Here is an 18,858-nt window from a genome sequence, read left to right on the forward strand (position 1 = left end):
TTTTAAAGATTTTATTTATTTATTTGAGAGAGAGAGAATGAGAGAGAACACATGAGAGGAGGGAGGGTCAGAGGGAGAAGCAGACTCCCTGCCGAGCAGGGAGCCCGATGTGGGACTCGATCCAGGGACTCCAGGATCATGACCTGAGCCGAAGGCAGTCGCTTAACCAACTGAGCCACCCAGGCGCCCCTCAATGGGTTTGATTCTTAAGATTTGGGGTCTCACGGGGCGCCTGGGTGGCTCAGTCGTTAAGCGTCTGCCTTCGGCTCAGGTCATGGTCCCAGGGTCCTGGGCTCGAGCCCCGCATCGGGCTCCCTGCTCAGCGGGAAGCCTGCTTCTCCCTCTCCCACTCCCCCTGCTTGTGTTCCCTCTCTCGCTGTGTCTCTCTCTGTCAAATAAATAAATAAGATCTTTAAAAAAAAAAAAAGATTTGGGGTCTCAAAACTGTTGGCTGTATTGAATTACACACACATACACACACACACACCCACTCTTTTGAGTGTCGGTTTCCTCTGGCACAAAAATATGGACAGTTTAGCTTTTGAAGGGACTGGAACTGTATAAAGACTTAGCTCTGAGCAGACGGGGCTCGAATCCAGTCTCTCCCATTTACCGCTGTGTGACTCTAGACGAATCCCTTAACCTCTCTGAGCCTCTGGTTTCTCATCAGTTAAAAAAACAAATCGGGGGATGCCCGTATTTGTTCGTGGGGGTTGTAAGTATTTATTGAGAGAATGCATGTGAAGCATATGGCAGGCATTCAGTAAACAAGCTAATCATCATCACGGTCCAGCTCTCAGTTATGAGCTGTGAGAACTTCCAAGTGCGGTTTAATGGCTCTGAATTGTTTTATTACCCCCACCCCCACCCCGTAGATAATATAAAGGGATGGGGTAAGAGGCCTCATGCTGAATTGGCTGCCCCTGGAGTCTGTTTCCTTATGCAATGTTTTTGTTTTGGGAGGTCTTCACGTAAAAGGCTGGAGTTTTTGAGTTTCTGATTCCTGGACTGGCTAATCCCTTCAATCCCTTCTGGTTCCTTGCACTGTTCCTTCTTTCTTTCAACAACAAACATTAATTGAGCACCTACTGTGGACTGAGCCCTGCTGTGGGTCTGAGTCCTCATCCTCATGGAGAATGCAGGCTCCAAGGACCAACTATGTCACTGGCCACAGGAAGTGGCCCAGGATCTCAGTGGAGAGGAGGATATGTCTGGCCTGCTTTCAGTTTCTCCAGTGCATCTGCTGCCCACCTCTGGGCCTTTGCATCTGCTGCTCCCTTGGCCTGGAAGTCTGTGCCTTCTGATTGGCTCTTTCTTACCTTTTCTGTCTCTGCACAAATGGCGCAGGCTCAGAGGGACTTTCCTGACACACACACATCTTAGTCTCTTCCTAAGCTAAGGATGTGCTCCCCTCTACCACTGTGGTTGCCAGCAATTCTGTTCCCATCCCTTACCCACCCCCCCACTAGGATGGAGAGTCAGAGGGAGGACAGTTGAGGGGGAGGGTTGTACCAGAAATTTTGTCAATACCCGTTTCTAAAGCACCTCCAAAAGCTGAGACGGTAGAACCCATTGTTCTGCTGTTCTTTCCAGGTTCTTCCAGGACTGAGTGCTGGAGTGGAAACCAGGCCCGGAGAGAGTTAGCTTTCGTCCTTGACTCTGCAGCTCAAGAGCCAACTTTCAGAGGCTGGGGGCTGGTCCCACTCAGGACACAGACACCATCCACAGAATATGACTATAAGTGGGCGTTCTGGCGTCAAATGGCAGCTCTCCCCACTTCTTTGCTCTCCGTGTCCTGGCCTCCTGGAGGAATGTGAGACTGAAACAGATAACAGCCTGAGAAGGGTTTTGGGGAGATTCTGGAAGGCCCGAACCTAGCACTCACAGCATCATCTGCAGATATCTATTGGAACCCAGTATTTTTTGTGGGCCATTGTGCTTGGTGCCAAGGCTGCAAGGGATTAAGAGAGGACCAAAGGAAAACACACAGGAGAAGGGGTAGGCAAGCTGGATTCTCATCCTGGCTGGATCCCTGACATGCTTTGTGAGTTGAACAAAGTTGCTTTCCTTCTCTGGGCCTCATCAACATGAGGGATAGGGGGCTCTGTAACAGAAAGACCTCCTTTCAGACCCTTCCTCTGCCCTTCCTTGCTGGGCATTCTTGGTGGGAGTTCCCCCCCTCTCTGAGCCTCAGCTTCCACATCTGAAAAATGGGATTTAGTTAACATGCTCCAGGGTGGGTGTGAAGAGCAACTGAGATCATTCATTCAGTCTTTCATTCAGTGACTAACCATTCTACACATTGGGAAGTAAATGGGCATTAAAATGGGTCAGATTCTTGCCCTTACATGGTATATAGAACTCTTAGCATATTGCTCAAATAAAAGAGCATCCGCATCATCATGATTATTATACACAAAAGGCTTCAGAATGCACTTATTATGCATAAAATGTGTAGGGCTTGGCACAAAATAGATGCTCAGGAAACACTAGTTTATATATGGTAATAATTCCAGGACACACACTGCAAGATTCTTTCCTCTCTCAGAGTCTGAAGTGTTAAAAGTGCCTGTGATTCTCATTCAGGGGGTTGGGGATTGAGACCTTCATTAGGGATTCCCTGGAAGCCTCAGGTGGGGAGGGCGACCTGTGTGTGGTCCTGTTTGTGTGTTCTGCTCCTTCTGGGTAAATGCCTCCATTAATCTCCCCCTGCCTGGGCTTGAGGGTCAGGTTTCGGGGCCCCAGGCAGATGTTGTCCAGAGTAGCCCTGTTTCCTTAATCCTCAGGGCTCCAGAAATTGTCCTTAGAAGAGAGAACAACAGGCCTGCTGAGGCCACCATCTGTGCAGTCTCGATTTGTAAATGCTCATGAGGGTGGTAGGAAAGAGAGGTCTCTATAGTAACGGATGAGGAAGGGGCTGTGTGTGTGTGTGTGTGTGTGTGTGTGTGTGTGTAAGGCAGAGGACAGGGAGGAAGAATCATCCCAGACCCTTATTCTTAAACCTTTTTTTCTACCATGATGAGCTATTAATTAATACTCACTGCTGGTTTATTATCCCAGGAGATAATTAGCTACTGTTCCTAACTGGAGTCTCATGGGGGACATTTTCTAAAGAGATTCATTCATTTCTGCCCACCTGCACCTGCCTTTCTCCTAGAACATAGGCAAATGCTGCAGATCCCGGGGACCCAGAGGGGAGAAAATGGAACAAAGGGGACTCTCTGTGAAGCTGAGATTCCCAGCAAGATGGCGAGGGCAGAGCCCAAATTAGTGCGGACACAGCAAGTGATTAAAAAATGCCAGCTATGATTATTCTGGAAGGCGGAATGGGGCCTCCTAAGGTGCCAGTGTTTGCAAGGGAAGGTCACCACCTCTGTTTAAATGGATCAGTCTGACCCAAAGCAGGCAGAAAGAGGTAGGAGGAGGAAGGACTCTGCAACCAAGTGGTCCTGGGTCCAAATGTGCCACGTCCAGAGTCTCCTCCTGGCCTTTGCACATGCTGTTCTTCCTGTCAGGAATACACTTCCTGCAACTTCACCCAGCTCGCTCCTCCTCAGCCTGAGGTCTCAGTTTAGACAGTGGCACCTCCTCCAGGGAGCCCTCCTTGGTTTACCCCCTCCTTCCTCAACCCTGACTGGAGCAGGTGAGTCCCCTGGGCTCCCCCAGTGCCCAGAGGTTCCTCCCTTACAGCTTTGTTCAATCTGAGTTATAATAGACAGGGACTACCTGTCTCTCCAACTAGACTTTTTGTTGAGGATTATGTCTTGTTCTCCTACATAAACTAATAAATTAAAGATAACACGTTTTACAAAATGTGTATAGAATGCTACTTTCTGTATTAAAATAGGGAGAAGACACAATACACTTATTAGGTGACTAAAAAACAAGCTGACAATGCCAAGTGCTAATGAAGACGTGGAGCAATTGGAACATCTCATCCACCATTCCCGGGAATGCAAAGTCACATGGCTGCTCTGGAAAATAAGTTTGGCAGTTTCTTATAAAGTCAAATATGTCCTTACTGTGTCACCCAGCCAACCCACTCCTCGGTATTTACCCCAGAGAAATGAAAACATACTGTCTGCACAAACACCTGTACATGAATGTTTATAGCAGCTTTATTCATAATCTCCAAGACCTAGAGATGTTCCTGAACCCAATGTCCCTGCACTGGTGAATGGATAAACAAACTGTAGTTCATTCACATAATGGAATGCTACTCAGTAATAAAAAGGAGCTAATTCCTGATACACACAACAACATGGATGAATGTCCTAAGCATTATGACGAGTGAAAGAAGCCAGACACAGAAAGCTGCACACCGTGTATTCCATTTAAATGCCATTCTGGAAAAGGCAAAACTATAATGATGGAGATCAGATCAGCAGTTACCAGGGACTAGGGGAGTGGGGTGGGGATGGACGATACAGAGGCATGAGGGAACTTTTTGGGGTGATGGAACTGTTCTGTATCTTGATTATGGCATTGGATCCATGACTGTGCATTTGTCAAAATTTATAGAACTGTACATCTGAAAATATGAATGTTGCTATGCATCAGTTAACTCCAATATACTTGGCTTTAAAAAAGAACTCTTAAAAAGGTTTTAAAAAGATGTGTGTGTGGTGGGGGAGAATGATGTAGGAGTTTATATATTCATGAAGGACCTCTGGAAAGGGACAGAGAAGAGAGTGGACAATTGACAAGAGCTTTGATCTTGGAGTTCGTGGACCAGGGTCTGCATCCCAGCTCCAAACCCTTCTCATTGCACTTTCTGGGCGGGCCCCTCCCCTTTTCTGAGCCTCTTGTCATGTCTCTAAAACCAGTACCTATCATATTTGTTCTGAAGCTTAGAGGAATTGGCAAGAGAGTCTTGGAATCCTAGGTGTAAAGTCATTCTCTGCTCTCCTGGAGGTACGAGGGGGACCCCAGAAGAAGACAATGATAGGGTGGGGAATGGTCAGGAGCATGAGTTTTAGAGCCAAGAGACAGGGCTGTGTTCAAATCCCAGTTCTGCTGCTCACTTTCCAGGTGGCCTTGGGCTACTTAGTCTCTCTGAGCCTCGTGTCAGGGGTGTCTGGGTGGTTCAGTCGGTTGAGTGTCTGCCTTTGGCTCAGGTCATGATCTCAGGGTCCTGGGATCAAGCCCCGCATCCGTCTCCCTGCTCAACGGGGAGCCTGTTTCTCCCTCTGCCTCTCTCCCTCCCCGTGCTCTCTCTCTCTCAAATAAATAAATAAAAATCTTTTAAAAATGGGGACAACAATTGTAGCTACCTTATGGGGTTGTCCCAAGGCCTTAGGAATTCGTGGCATGTAGATGGTTTGAAATGGAGCCTGGCACAAAGTAAAAGCTCAAGGAGAAAGAGAGAAAGGAAGAAAGGTTTTCCGGTGTGACCTGCTCCCAGCATGAATGACCAGACCTCTCTCTGGTTATGACTCCTGCCAGTCCCCTCCACCTTTGATCATTCTCCTACACACCCATCAGGGCCTGTTCCTCCTCAATCCCTGCACCGCCACCCAAGACTTTGGCAGTCACTGTTCCTGCAGCCTGATATTTGCCCTTTACATTTCCTCCTGGCCATGTCCTTCTCATAGTTCAGGACTCAGTTCAAGTGGCCCCACCCCAGAGAGACTTTCCTCAACCATCCAGGCTAATACAATGTCCCTCTCACCAGCCACTCACGTGCTACCATGGGGCCAGCAAATTACAGCCCTTGACTCAAATAAGCTGCTGTTATTTTTATAAATAAAGTTTTATTGGCACACAGTCACACCCATTCATTTATGTATTCTCCAAAGCTGCTTTTGAGTGAAGTAACCACAAGAGACTGGCTGTCCCGCAAAGCTGAAAATGTTTACTTTCTGGCCCTTGACAGAAATTCTTGCTCTATCCCCCAATCTATTATCTTCATAGCAGTCATTGCTGTGTGAAGTTATATTGTTCCTTTATTTGTTTACTTGCTTATTGTCTGTCTTTTGCACTAAATGGAGGACAAAAATCACATCAGCTTGGTTCCCTGCTGTATTCTCACATAGCACATAGCAGGCATTCAAAAATATTTTTTACGGAGTGAATGAATTCACAAAGTAGGCTTGGGGTTGTGTATATATGGCTGTGTCTTTCTAGAATGTTGGAGGAGAAAGAGACTTAAGAAATCCTCTAAAAAAAACTCTTGTTGTAAAGAAGGGGGGCAGACACAGGGTATAGAGCACACCCCCATGGAGGACAGTGAACAAGCCAGATCCCTGGACTGAGAGGAGAATCCTAGGGTCTAAGAATCACTTGCTACTACAAAGCCCACCTCTCTGTGACAGAGACGGGAAACACAGGATGATGAAATGCAATGCATGATCCTGATTTGGATCCCAGCTTGGGGAGAAATGCCATAAGGGACAATATTGGGATGACTGGTGAAACTGGAATGTGGGCCAGGGATTAGACAGGAGTGTTGTAACAATTTTAACTTATTGGCTGATCATTATATTAGGGTTACATAGGAGACTGTCCTTGATCTTGGAGGATGCATGCTGAAGTATTTAGGAATGAAGGGGCAGTTTTGTTTGCAACTTACAAGATTGGGACAGATACAAAGATATACGTAAAGAAATAGACAAAGATAAAGCAAATGTGGCAAAATGTTAACAATGGGTGGGTGAATCTAGATAAAGATGACATGGAAGTTCATTGCACGATTCTTGCAACTTTCCTGTGGGTTGGAATTTTTTTTTTTTTCGTAATAAAATAGTTAGGGGCGCCTGGGTGGCTCAGTTGGTTAAGCATCTGACTCTTGATTTAGGCTCAGGTCATGATCTCAGGGTCAGGAGATCGAGCCCCGAGTCGGGCTCAGCAGGGAGTCTGCTTGAGATTCTCTCTCTCCCTCTCCCTCTGCCCCTCCTCCCTGTGCCCTTTCTTTCTCTTTCTCTCTCTCTCTCTCAAATAAATAAACATTTAAAAAAATAAATAAATAAAATGGTTAAAAGAAAAAGGGGGGAAACAAATAAACAAACAAGGCAGCTACCTCCAGGCTGCATGCCCATTTATTCTTCTTCCCTTTGTAGCAAGCTCCCTGTTCCTCCTTTTGGAACTGTGAAGCCATAACTGACCTCTGAGTGGGAAGCAGAACGGAGGAATTAGAGCGTTTCAGATGAGCTCACTGGAATCACACACTTGACAGTGGACTTGTTAAGTACCTACTATGTGTCAGAATTCCACATAGCTTCTGCAGCCACTCCCCATGGATTTGACTGAAACTTTCCCCAGTGCATCATTGGAATTAACCCTTGGATGGGGCTTCACAGTTGACAAATGCTAAGTGCCTCATCTGATGCTCCTGGTTCCATGGGTGATATTCAGACAGCTCATTTGTGAGTTCAAATTCCACAAAATGAGCAGCCCCTTTAGGGGACTTTCATACTGGGAGAGCACAAGCTAGGACACAAATCCCTCTATTGTCAAAATACTACATCTGAGTATAGTTATACTTTCATGTCTTCACCCTCCCTAAAGACAAGCTTGGTTGTTGAATTCATGTATGTGCCACCCACCCCATACCTAATACAACAGAAGTTGGTTGATTAGGTAAAGGGGTGGAACGTCTCAGAAAATAATAATAGCTTCATTATTGGGAAACTTACCATGTCTAGACAATATTTCTATTGCCATGCCAAGCTGCACTGGAGCCTGAGGTAAAAGGAAAAATCAGTAATGCGGATCCTATCTTTATTTAAAATTTTGATAATGTATTCATTGCCGATTTTTTACATTAATTTTGATTCCTTAAAACATTGCATTGAAACATTATTTACCTTGATTACTGAGTTTTTTTGGTGCCGTCTTGAATTTCCGCACCTGTGGCAGGTACCTTGCTTATCTTAGTCCTGGCCCACATTATTTATTTCTAACATCCATCTGCACCATATCATGAATTTCTCATCACAATGCTCTGAGAAGGTAGTACCATTATCATCATTTCACAGGTGAGGAAATTGAAGCACAAAGAGGTTCAACCGTGCCCAAAGTCCCACAGCAGGAAGGGGAAATATCTGGATTTGAACTCAAGCTTGGTTGTTTTTTTACTCAGAGCCTGCTCAGTAAAGCAAAACAATAAACTGAGTTATGAAGTGGGTTCTGAGCTGAGGAATCAAAAGATCTGGTCTTGAGACTCACCTCTGCCCCAGGCTCTTCTGAGCCCTCCATTCTCACAGACCTCTGTTTCCCTATCTGGAACTGAACTTAAATATTCTGAACCTGCCCTGTTCTTTCCCCAACTCAGTTTACTAGTTTTCTCTCTCCTGAGTCAGCAATAGCACAATGTGGAGATGAGAAGAAGCAGGTACCAGCCAGGGCTTCTGGGCCAAGCTGGATGTGAGTGACCCAGGAGGAATTTGAGCCAAGTGGGGAGACCCTGAGGATCACAGTGAGTGCTCCTCCCCACTCTAGGAAATCCCAACCCAGTTTTTGGGCAGATGCCAGACTTTTATTCTGAAGCCGAGACCACAGCCTATGAGGTAATCTTTGGAGATGCATTCCAGGCGGAGTCCCATTGGCCGTCTGGTGAAGCCCCTCCTCGGGTTCCCGGTGCTCCGCCTTCCCCAAAGCCCATAAAAGTGCACGTCCCTGCCTCGGCAGCCACTGGTCACCTGCATCTGCCCACAAGATTGGAAGCAGGTGAGGCATACAGAGGAAAGGCCACTGCCCCGTGGGGGAGGGGTGGTCTGAGGGACCAGGGACCCCCGGGGATGGGGCTGGTTTACAGATCAGCGCATGGACATCTTCCAAGAAAGTGACAAAGACGGCAAAGTTGGCGGTCTGGAAAGCGGGAGACCAACAGGGCTGACTACCTGGGAGGTAAGTCTAGGGACAGCCACGAGGTGGGGAGTAGGTATGAGTCCTGGTTGCGACCTCTCCGTGTCTCCCCCACTGCCATTATGAAGCGCCCCGGGAAGAGAATCGAAAGATAAAGAAATCTGGGGGAGGGGGAGAGTCAGAGGGATAGAGAACAGAGGGGAGTGGGGTGACCCAAGGGAGGAGAGGGAAGCAAGTCAAGTTTTCTTCAGAACCGAGGCTGAGGACAGCTCTCCGACCACCACGGAAGGAAATGGCTCTCTGTTTCAGCACCGATACAGCGGACAGCGCCTCTCGGGGTCCACGAAGGGAACCGCCACCTGCTTCAGCACCAGAGCTCCGGACAGCTTCCAGCGGGGTTCGCGGGCCGACTTCATTTCAGCACCAGGAAACCGGACAGCTTCCCTGGTAACCAGGGAGACCTCGCACCCTGCCTGGGGAAGAGAGGGTGGTCTGAGACGTCTTTCGCTTCTGGAGACTTGCCCCTCATTTAATGGATGTTTCAACGAATTATTTTCTAGATCAGCACGTGAAATGAAACCGCACACATAAATCTGTAATTCCCAGATTGAGACGGCCAATCGGTAGGACTGTGGGGGAACGCGCGCTTGCCAAGATGACGTTGTTGTGCTCTTTCCAGACTTCTGTAGAAGCATTGTGCCAAGCGTTTTATATACATTATATGCCATCTTCAACCCTAGGACATGGGTGTTTTTATGCCCAGGTGACACTTGAGGAAACTGAGACCCAGAGAGTGGCACCCAAGGGTGAATGAAGCTGCAAGTCAACCCCACATCCGTCCAACTCCAAATTTCATGTTTCTGACATGCCTGGGTGGGAGTTGGGCCCTTGGGGATCAGACCTTGCCTCTATCCAGGGGGACCAGGAACGGAAAAGAGGAGGCAGTGGAGAAGCAGGAAGCCCGGATGTGATGGCTTGGCTCAGGTGAGGGGTAAGAGCTGGGTGGGGGGATCTCAGATGTGGGGCAGAGGGGGCGAAGAAGACTGGAGTGGTTGTGGTCTAGTGCTGTGTGGAAGACTAGTGATTTTGTTGTTCTGATGTACTATGACAACAAGTCACAGCTTCCTCATAGCGTGGACTCCCATCGACCTCCGCCTGAGGTGGACAAGCAAGCGTGGGGGACGGGGGATCAGAGAAGAACAACTTACATCTAGGGGGAAGGCTGGCTAATTCCATGGCACAAGGATAAGGGAGGGAATAAAACAGGGGCATGCACCCTATAAATATACAGCAATGTGCCATATAGTGTATCGGCCATGTTACTTGTACACTCCCACAGGCCAGGAAATACAAAGTATCTGAGTCTGAACCCAGGGACCATACCCATCTTACTACACTTTCCTGGGGAAATCAGTGAAGGAATGGCATTTGAAGCCCTCCCTAGACCAGAATTCTTTGGAGACTTCTCAATAACATTTCCAGGAATGATATTTTTCTCCCCTATCCTGCCATCAGTTCCATGTACCAATTATAGGACAGATGTAAGTTTGTGCCTGGTAGGTGAGTCTCAACAAGACTCACCCCCAATTCCCTATGACATCCTAATCAAGTCACAGACACCACAGCAAGTTTGTTCTAGCCTTAGAGCCTTTGCTATTCCCTCAGCTTGGAAAGCTCTGCCCCCCACAGCACCCCACTGCTCACGCTACCTTCTTATCCAAGTTTCATGTCATTGAGGGAAGTTTTCCTTGTTGCCTCACACTGCCCCCCTCCCCGTGTCAAGTCTATATTATACATTCTCATAGACCTGGGATATCTTCTCTCCATCACTTCAGCTATTTTTGTGTTATCTATCTGCAGGACTGTCTGTGTCACCATTATACTGTGAGCTCCATGAAGGCAGAGATTGTGTTTGTATTTTCACTGCTGTGTCCCCAGCACCCAATTCAGGACCTGGCACACAGCACGTGCTCAATAAACATTTGTTGAATCAACAAAGGCATCAGAGAATAAACCAATGCATCAATCAATAAGTGAATTGATGGCTTCAGCACACACATAAAGATCCTGCTTCTCCTTGGTCTCCGCCACAGAGATACCATAGGGTGATGGTTGCTGCAGGTGTTTATTGGGGAGTATAATTAAATTTGTGGACACTCAAGGGCCAGCCAGCCAACTAATAGCCCCAGGAGAGAGCCAGGCTCATTTAATTAGCAATTACGAGGCATTGATTCCTCATTAGCTCCAGCAACCCCTGTCTCCCTCTTCAGCCCCAGACAAATGAAATCTTTCTCTCTCCCAGGAGTACTGCCTCAGTGGGTCCATTAACAAGCAGAGAAAATACGATTACAAGACACCTAAATGCCAGAGGCGGTTCATGAATGGGGTGGGGAGAGGGGGTTCAATGTCTGGGTTAAGGCTAATTGTGAGAGATTTTCTGGTATATTTAGAATCACCCTCTGGGAACTGGAGAGCTTTTGGATAGGAAAAGACACCCAGATACTGCCCCCCCCAATTAGGGACCCCATTGAAAGAGGAGATTCTACCCTGGTAGTTCTGTGAATGTCTCACTCTGAGTGTCTCACACTTACTCCAAATTAATCATTCCAAATTGAACACCCAATGCACCCAACCGCCAGTATGCCCCTCTTTCCGTGTCCCCATCAATGTGGCAGTCTCTCTACATCCCAGAGACCCTCCCCTCTTCATATCCACCAATCCTCTTCCCTGAATTCCCCCAAGGTAAGTCATTCTGGTTAAATCCATCCTCTTCTCCAGCCCCCTGCCTCCACCACTGTTTGGTCATCTTGTGATCTCTTCCCTCCTCCCTCAACACACACACAGCCAACTCATTCTCCACATACATTAAGGAGTCTTCTAGAACACAAATCTGATCAAGTCCCGGCTTTGCCTTCAACCCTTCCAAGACTCCCATTACCTGCAGGATAAAATCCCAATATCCTCACACAGCCTGCATGATCTAGGACCTCCCTGCTGAGAGTAATTGCCTATCATTGTCCCACCAGCTACACCAAACAACTAGCCCACTCAAGACCACATCTTACCTGGATTCTCCAATATTAATATGAGAATGATTCTCCTGGGAAGTTCACAGAGAATGCAGATTCCCAGGACCCTCCTAATTTCAATAAGCAGAGGGGAGGGAGATCCCGAAATCTGCATTTTGATCAGTTTCTCCACTGATTCTTAGGGAATTCTTCCTTTAATTAAAAAAGACCCCATTAGGGGCTCCTGGGTGGCTGAGTCATTTAAGCAGCCTACTCTTGATTTCAGCTCAGGTCATGATCGCAGGGTTGTGAGATCAAGCCTGGCATCAGGCTCCCCACTCAGTGGGAAGTCTGCTTGAGATTCTCTCCCTCTGCCTCTCCCCCTGCTTGTGTTCTCTCTCTCTCTGAAATAAATAAATAAATCTTTTTAAAAAGATTTTATTGGGCGCCTGGGTGGCTCAGTTGGTTAAGCGACTGCCTTCGGCTCAGGTCATGATCCTGGAGTCCCTGGATCGAGTCCCGCATCGGGCTCCCTGCCGAGCAGGGAGCCTGCTTCTCCCTCTGACCATCCCCCCTCCCACGTGCTCTCTCTCTCTCATTCTCTCTGTCTCAAATAAATAAATAAAATCTTTAAAAAAATAAAAAATAAAAAAAATAAAAAGATTTTATTTTAGGGGCACCTGGGTGCTTCAGTCATTAAGCGTCTGCCTTCGGCTCAGGTCATGATCCCAGGGTCTGGGATCGAGCCCCGCATCAGGCTCCCTGCTCTGGGGGAAGCCTGTTTCTCCCTCTCCCACTCCCCCTGCTTGTGTTCCCTCTCTCGCTGTGTCTCTCTCTGTCAAATAAATAAATAAAATCTTTAAAAAAAGATTTTATTTTATTTGAGAGAGAGTGAAAGTGATCACAGAGGCCGAGGGAGAAGCAGACTCCCCACTGAGCGGAGAGCCTGATGTGGGGCTTGATCCCAGGACCCTGGGATCATGAACTGAGCCAAAGGCAGACACTTAACCGACTGAGCCACCTAGGTGCCCCCAAAATAAATCTTTTTTAAAAAGACCCCACCAACCTTTTATGTCCCTCCAAAAGACCTCTGGGGAGACACCTCAGTTAATCTCATGAGTTTCATCTTCATACCCCCTCATGCCCAGCTAAGTGCTAGTACTTAGCAAGTCTTCAGTTGACATATGAATGCTGGTGTCTGAGCCCCATTACCTTCACCAGACACAGAAGGATGGAACCCATACACACCTATAAACATGAACCAGCACCCACAGAGTTGCTTCTGGACTGAAGGTACAACCCATTGAGCTATCTTATCATATTTGATCAGTATCCACTTATCTTAATTTGGGAATCCATGAAAATAGAGGCTCAGACAGTGTGGTTTATTAGGAAGGTGGTCCTAGAGAGTAGGAGTCAAGGGACCAGAGAATGAGGCAAAGAAGCAGGGAAAACTGATATATAGGGATGTACTACAGTTACTCTGATACACTCAAAAATAACAGTTCTAAAACACAATGGAAATAAATTTTTCCCCTTTAGCTCAGCAATCCCATGCCTAGATTTATGTAGAAGAGAAATGAATATGTATTTCCACAGAATGAAATTTACAGAAACAGCTTTAACAGTTTTATTCATAATAACCCAAAACTAACTGGTGAGTGGAGGAACAAATAATGGTATGTACGCACTTGGGGGGGGGGAGAAACAAACTAATGATATAAACAGCAGCATAGAGGACTAGAAAAGTCATGCTGAACAAAAGGAATTTGAACACATATGCATGATTCCATTTATATGACACTGAACAATGGGCAAAAGTAATCTATATTGATAGAAATCAGAACATTGGGCTGGGGCACCTGGCTAGCTCAGTTGGCAGAGCATGTGACTCTTGATATTGGGGTCATGAGATTGAGCCCCCATGTTGGACGTAGAGATTACCTTTAAAAAAAAAAGAAGAAGAAGTCGGAGCATTGGGTGCCTCTGGGGTGGGTAGGAATCCATCAGAAATAGGTCCTGGGAACTGTCCGGGGTTCTGAAAATGTTACCTATCTTGGTTAGGGTATTGACTATATGGGTGTATAGTTGCCAAAAATCTTTGATCCATGCACTTAATTAAGATCTGTGCAGGGCACCTGGGTGGCTCAGTCATTAAGCGTCTGTCTTCGGTCAGGTCATGATCCCAGCGTACTGGGATCAAGCCCCGCATCCGGCTCCCTGCTCTGTGGGAAGCCTGCTTCTCCCTCTCCCAATCCCCCTGCTTGTGTTCCCTCTCTTGCGCTGTCTCGCTATCTGTCAAATAAATAAAATATTAAAAAAAAAAGATCTGTGCATTTTACTATGTGAAAAATCCAACTTAATTTTTCTGGTAAAAAAAAAAACCTTGAATATATTTATTTTATGTCACATAACTGTCTGGGTCTATGCAGTTCAGGGAGGGTTTGGTGTCTCATGATGGCAGGGCCCAGGTTCCTATGTCATTGCTGACTATCCTGTCACCCTCGCCCACATGGTCCAATATGGTGCATGATTTATTGGAATATTGTTTCTGAGGTCAGATGTGCTCAGCTAAAAATCGAGGGTTCTAGTGCTATGAGGGAGAAGGAGAGAACATTTGCTGAGGATAGCTAGCAATCTCTGCTACACATATCTCAAACAGTTGAAAATCCATCCAATGTCATTCACAATTTCCAAGCCAGTTTCCAACTGAGACCTCCCATAAGCCTGTATCTCCAGGCTCATATTTCAAAATAGAGTTGTAAGCTCCTGAAGAGGAAAGTCATATGAATGGGCAACATGGCAGATCTGCCTAAAAGAGACACCCATATCCTGGCTGCAGCTTCAAGACCCTGGAGAGATAGACAAGGACAGAACAAATAAAACAGATAATCCAGTCTACACTGGACACAACACAGTTCTCAAAGCAAAAAGCACCTGTGGGAAAATGAAGAGTTTGCAGTATGGAGTTATCCACTTAGGTAACATTGCAAGAATAAAATGCCTCAGAGACTCATGGGAAGCATATGAGACACTGCCGTTGAAGCATGATGTGGGTTGAAAATTAAAATTAGCCAACTTTTGGCACATGACTGTTTCTTGGCATTATAATAAGTTTTGGAGAGCGACAGGCAAAGAAGGTACAAAAAAAAAAAAAAAAAATTTCTAGTCCTGTGATGGGATTAGAGACTTTTCATGGGTCATTGGGGCAGGGAGGTGAAGAATGATGAGCAGGGACATTGGGCAAGACCTTCCCCTCCCACTCAGCTTCCCTATCTGTAAAAATGGTGACGATTATGGCTTCTCTCTTCAGGCTGTTGTAAAGATCAAGGAGATAGAATGTGTTAATGTGTGGCACCATGCCTGGTACATAGTAAGTGCTCAATAAATTACAATGAGGACAATGGCAACAATGACAGAGAAGTAGGTGGATAGATAGGAAGAAAAGGATAAAGGTGGATAAGTAATGGATTGATAGATAGATGGAAAAGGAAGAAGGAAGGGTAGGTGAGAGGGACCCATTTCTGAGCCCCAGGCCAGAGGCCCGTCAGTTCCTCTTGAGCAGCTGATGAAATCCACACCTGGACTCCTTCCCTATCAGCTCTCATATTCAAGGGACATTATGCACCTGCTTTGATTGCCCCAGGATCAGGAACCAGGCAACTAGGGACAGCCCCATTGTCCAGGAGCCCAGGAAGTTATTCAAATTAGCCAATCCCAAGAAGTCCAAGAAACCTAGCTAACCCCACACAGCTTGCCACGTATAAGCTGCCCCTACACCTCCAGCTTGCTGTCCCCTTGTCCCCCAGTGCACACCCTTTCTTATTTGGAACTCCAAGTAGCAAAGTGTTCTACCTTTCATCTCTCCAAGTGTCACTGTGTTGTGTCCTGCCATCAAAATAAATCTTGTAGGGGCACCTGGGTGGCTCAGTCTGCCTTCCGGTCAGGTCATGATCCCGGAGTCCTGGGATCCAGCCCTGCGTTGGGCTCCCTGCTCAGCGGGGAGTCTGCTTGTCCCTCTGCCCCTGCCCCTCACCTCGCTTGTGCTCTCTATCACTCTGTCTCTCTCTCAAATAAACAAAAACTTAAAAAAAATAAAAAAAACCAAAATAAATCTTGTAAAACAAATGCACATAATAAAATTTGCATTTTAACACTTTTAAAGTAACAATCCAGTGACATTTAGTACATTCACAATGTTCTGCAACCATCACCACTACCTACTTCTGGAACATTCCATCACCCCAAAAGGAACCCCATTCTGTTAAGCAGTCCCTTCCCAGGCTCCTTCTCCCCCAGCTCCTGACAACCACTAATCTGTTTTGTCTCTATACATTTGCCTATTCTGAATATTTCATATAAATTGTATAATATGTTCTGTGGTCTGCTGTGTTTGCCTTCTCTCACTGAGCATAATGTTTCCATCTTCATCTATATTGTATCAAGAGTGATGCTTCTTTCCTTTTTTATGGCCAAATAATATTCCATTGCATGAATATACTACATTTCCTTTATCCAGACACTGCTTTAACAACTTTTAGGTACAATACCTCCTACGAGGTAGGTACTATTATTATAATCCATCTTATAGGAGAGGAAACCAAGGGCCAGAGAGGAGCAAGTTCCTGATGGCTGCACAGCTAGTGAGTGACAGAGTCAGGATTTGAATGCGGGCAGTTTATAGCCAGGGTCTGAGTGTTGAGCCGTTACCTTATGCCCCTTTCAGAGTCTGATACTCAGAGACAATGTGGCCATGTGATGTGTCCCTCTGTCCTTTCCACCGGGGTGGGGGGGGCATGTTGAGATGCAAACAGAAGCAGACCTGTGGTCACCCAGCGAGTCATCTGCAGCCAGGGCTGTGGAGGAGTGGTGAGGGCAGGCCTCAGATGCTGCGTTATCCAGGGCCTGCTTTTCCCATTGGCCCTGAGGGTGGTTGCCTCCCACCAGGGAGGGTGGGGGTCCACTCAGGAGAGAGTTGATTACATCCCGTACCTTAATGGGTCCTTCAAGAGAGAGCGGCTTCAGTTTCCATGACAACTGGCAGGCAGCATCACAAGGAGATGGCTGAGTTTCCTCCCTTGACCCACATCTGGCTCTGGAATCTATTCCCTCCGTCCCTGCCTTTCTGGATCCCAGGAGCCCAGCCTGTGCCCAATCCAGAGCAGGGAGGGCATCTGTGTGGGTGGTCAGCACTCACGCCTGCTGGTACACTCAGAGCTCCTGCTCTTTGGCCCTGCCCCAGGCGAGTGAGGGAGGGACGGACAGAAGCAGCACATGCTGGGCACAGGTGCAAAGCGAGGCAGGAGGGACAGGGCACAGAGAGGGCGTCCCAGGCGCTTCCATGCCACTCCCAGCCCCATGTCTAGCCCGCCAAGGAGAAGATGGAGAAAGCCCTGAGATGGAAATTGCTAACAGGGCTGGACAGGGTGAGACCCTTTAACAGACAGTGACCAGACAGGTCACAGAATGTGCTCCTCAGGGCAGAGAAGAGAGATTTAACAGACAGCAGGGAAGGAAATTGTTGGAGAAAAGTTCATCCTTGTAGCCCACCTGGTTCAGACTCAGCAGTAAATCTAATTTTGATCACCGAACTATGGTTCTGTAAGGGAATGTCCTTGTTCTTAGGAAATGTCCACCGAAGTACTTAAGAGTAAAGCTGGTCAAGACCTGACTCAAATTGTTCAGAAAAAAAATATATATGTTCTACATATATATACATATGTAGTGTATACATATATATATAGTGTGTATATAGGTATGTGTATATGTATATGTACAAATGCATTACATTTTATTTTGTGTCATATGAATTTATAATATACTTTATACAGGGACGCCTGGGTGGCTCAGTTGGTTAAGCGACTGCCTTCGGCTCAGGTCATGATCCTGGAGTCCCTGGATCGAGTCCCACATCGGGCTCCCTGCTCAGCGGAGAGTCTGCTTCTCCCTCTGACCCTCCTCCCTCTCATGCTCTCTCTCTCATTCTCTCTCTCAAATAAATAAATAAAATCTTTTAAAAAAATAATATACTTTATACATTATGTATTATTTTGTATGTTTTATATAATTATGTAATATATTATTTATAACACCTTATATTTTGTTATAAATTATAATGTAAATACTATGTATATTATATACTTATGTATATTTGCATACTTATATATGATAAATATATGTTATATAGACAAGACTCTAAGTAGACTATATAATAGTATATATGTATACTATTAGAGAGAGAGAGAAAGATAAAGCAGAAGTAACAAAGTGCCAACAATTGAGGAATCTGGGTAAAGGATATACAAAAATACTTTGCCTCTTCTTGCAACTTTTCTACAAGCTTGAAATTATATCAAAAGAAGAAGTTACAAACAATACGAGGGTGGTTTAACATTTGAAAATCAATCCATGTCATTCGCTATGAATGGACTGGATTCATGTCAAGCCATCCATGTCATTAAGGACCAAAAGAAAACCACAGAATCATCTCCATAAATGCAGAAAGAGCATTTGACAAAATCTAGCATCTATTCTTAATTTTTTTACAGCCTCAGGATAAGCGTAATAGGGGGGAATTTTCTTGATCCAATGAAGGATACCTATGAAAACCCACAGTGAACAGTATACTTCAGGGTATAAGACTGGTTGCTTCCCCCCCAAGACTGGGAATAAAACGGGCCTGTTCTCTCCCATCATTCCTGTCCAACCGTGTGCTGGAGGTTCTAGCCAGGGCAATGAGAAAAGGAAACAAAGGCATCTACTTTGGAAGGAAGTTAAAAAAAAAACAAACCAAAAAAAAATTCTTTATCCATGGATGACATGATGGTGCAGTTTAAATATGCATAGTTTATTATATAACAAGTTTACCTCAATAAAGCTGTTCTTTTGGGGCCCCTGGGTGGCTCAGTCGTTAAGCGTCTGCCTTCAGCTCAGGTCATGATCCCAGGGTCCTGGGATGGAGCCCCACATCGGGCCCCCTGCTCCTCGGGAAGCCTGCTTCTCCCTCTCCCACTCCCCCTGCTTGTGTTTCCTCTCTCACTGTGTC

The 18,858-nt window shown here is 46.2% G+C and overlaps 1 long non-coding RNA gene across 2 annotated transcripts; it reads left to right on the forward strand.

Moving 5' to 3' along the window:
* Positions 1–8,630: 8,630 nt before the first annotated feature.
* Positions 8,631–11,446, forward strand: LOC116625681. 2 transcript variants are annotated; one of them, XR_004298125.1, is made up of 4 exons: positions 8,631–8,847; positions 9,115–9,252; positions 9,366–9,789; positions 10,666–11,446. It is a non-coding gene; the product is annotated as an uncharacterized LOC116625681 (long non-coding RNA). The 2 variants fall into 2 exon arrangements; XR_004298124.1 differs by having other exon boundaries at positions 9,115–9,789.
* The last annotated feature ends 7,412 nt before the right edge of the window (positions 11,447–18,858 follow it).

Source organism: Phoca vitulina, unplaced genomic scaffold (assembly GCF_004348235.1).
Source record: "Phoca vitulina isolate PV1807 unplaced genomic scaffold, GSC_HSeal_1.0 scaffold81, whole genome shotgun sequence".
Classification (NCBI taxonomy): Eukaryota; Metazoa; Chordata; class Mammalia; order Carnivora; family Phocidae; genus Phoca; species Phoca vitulina.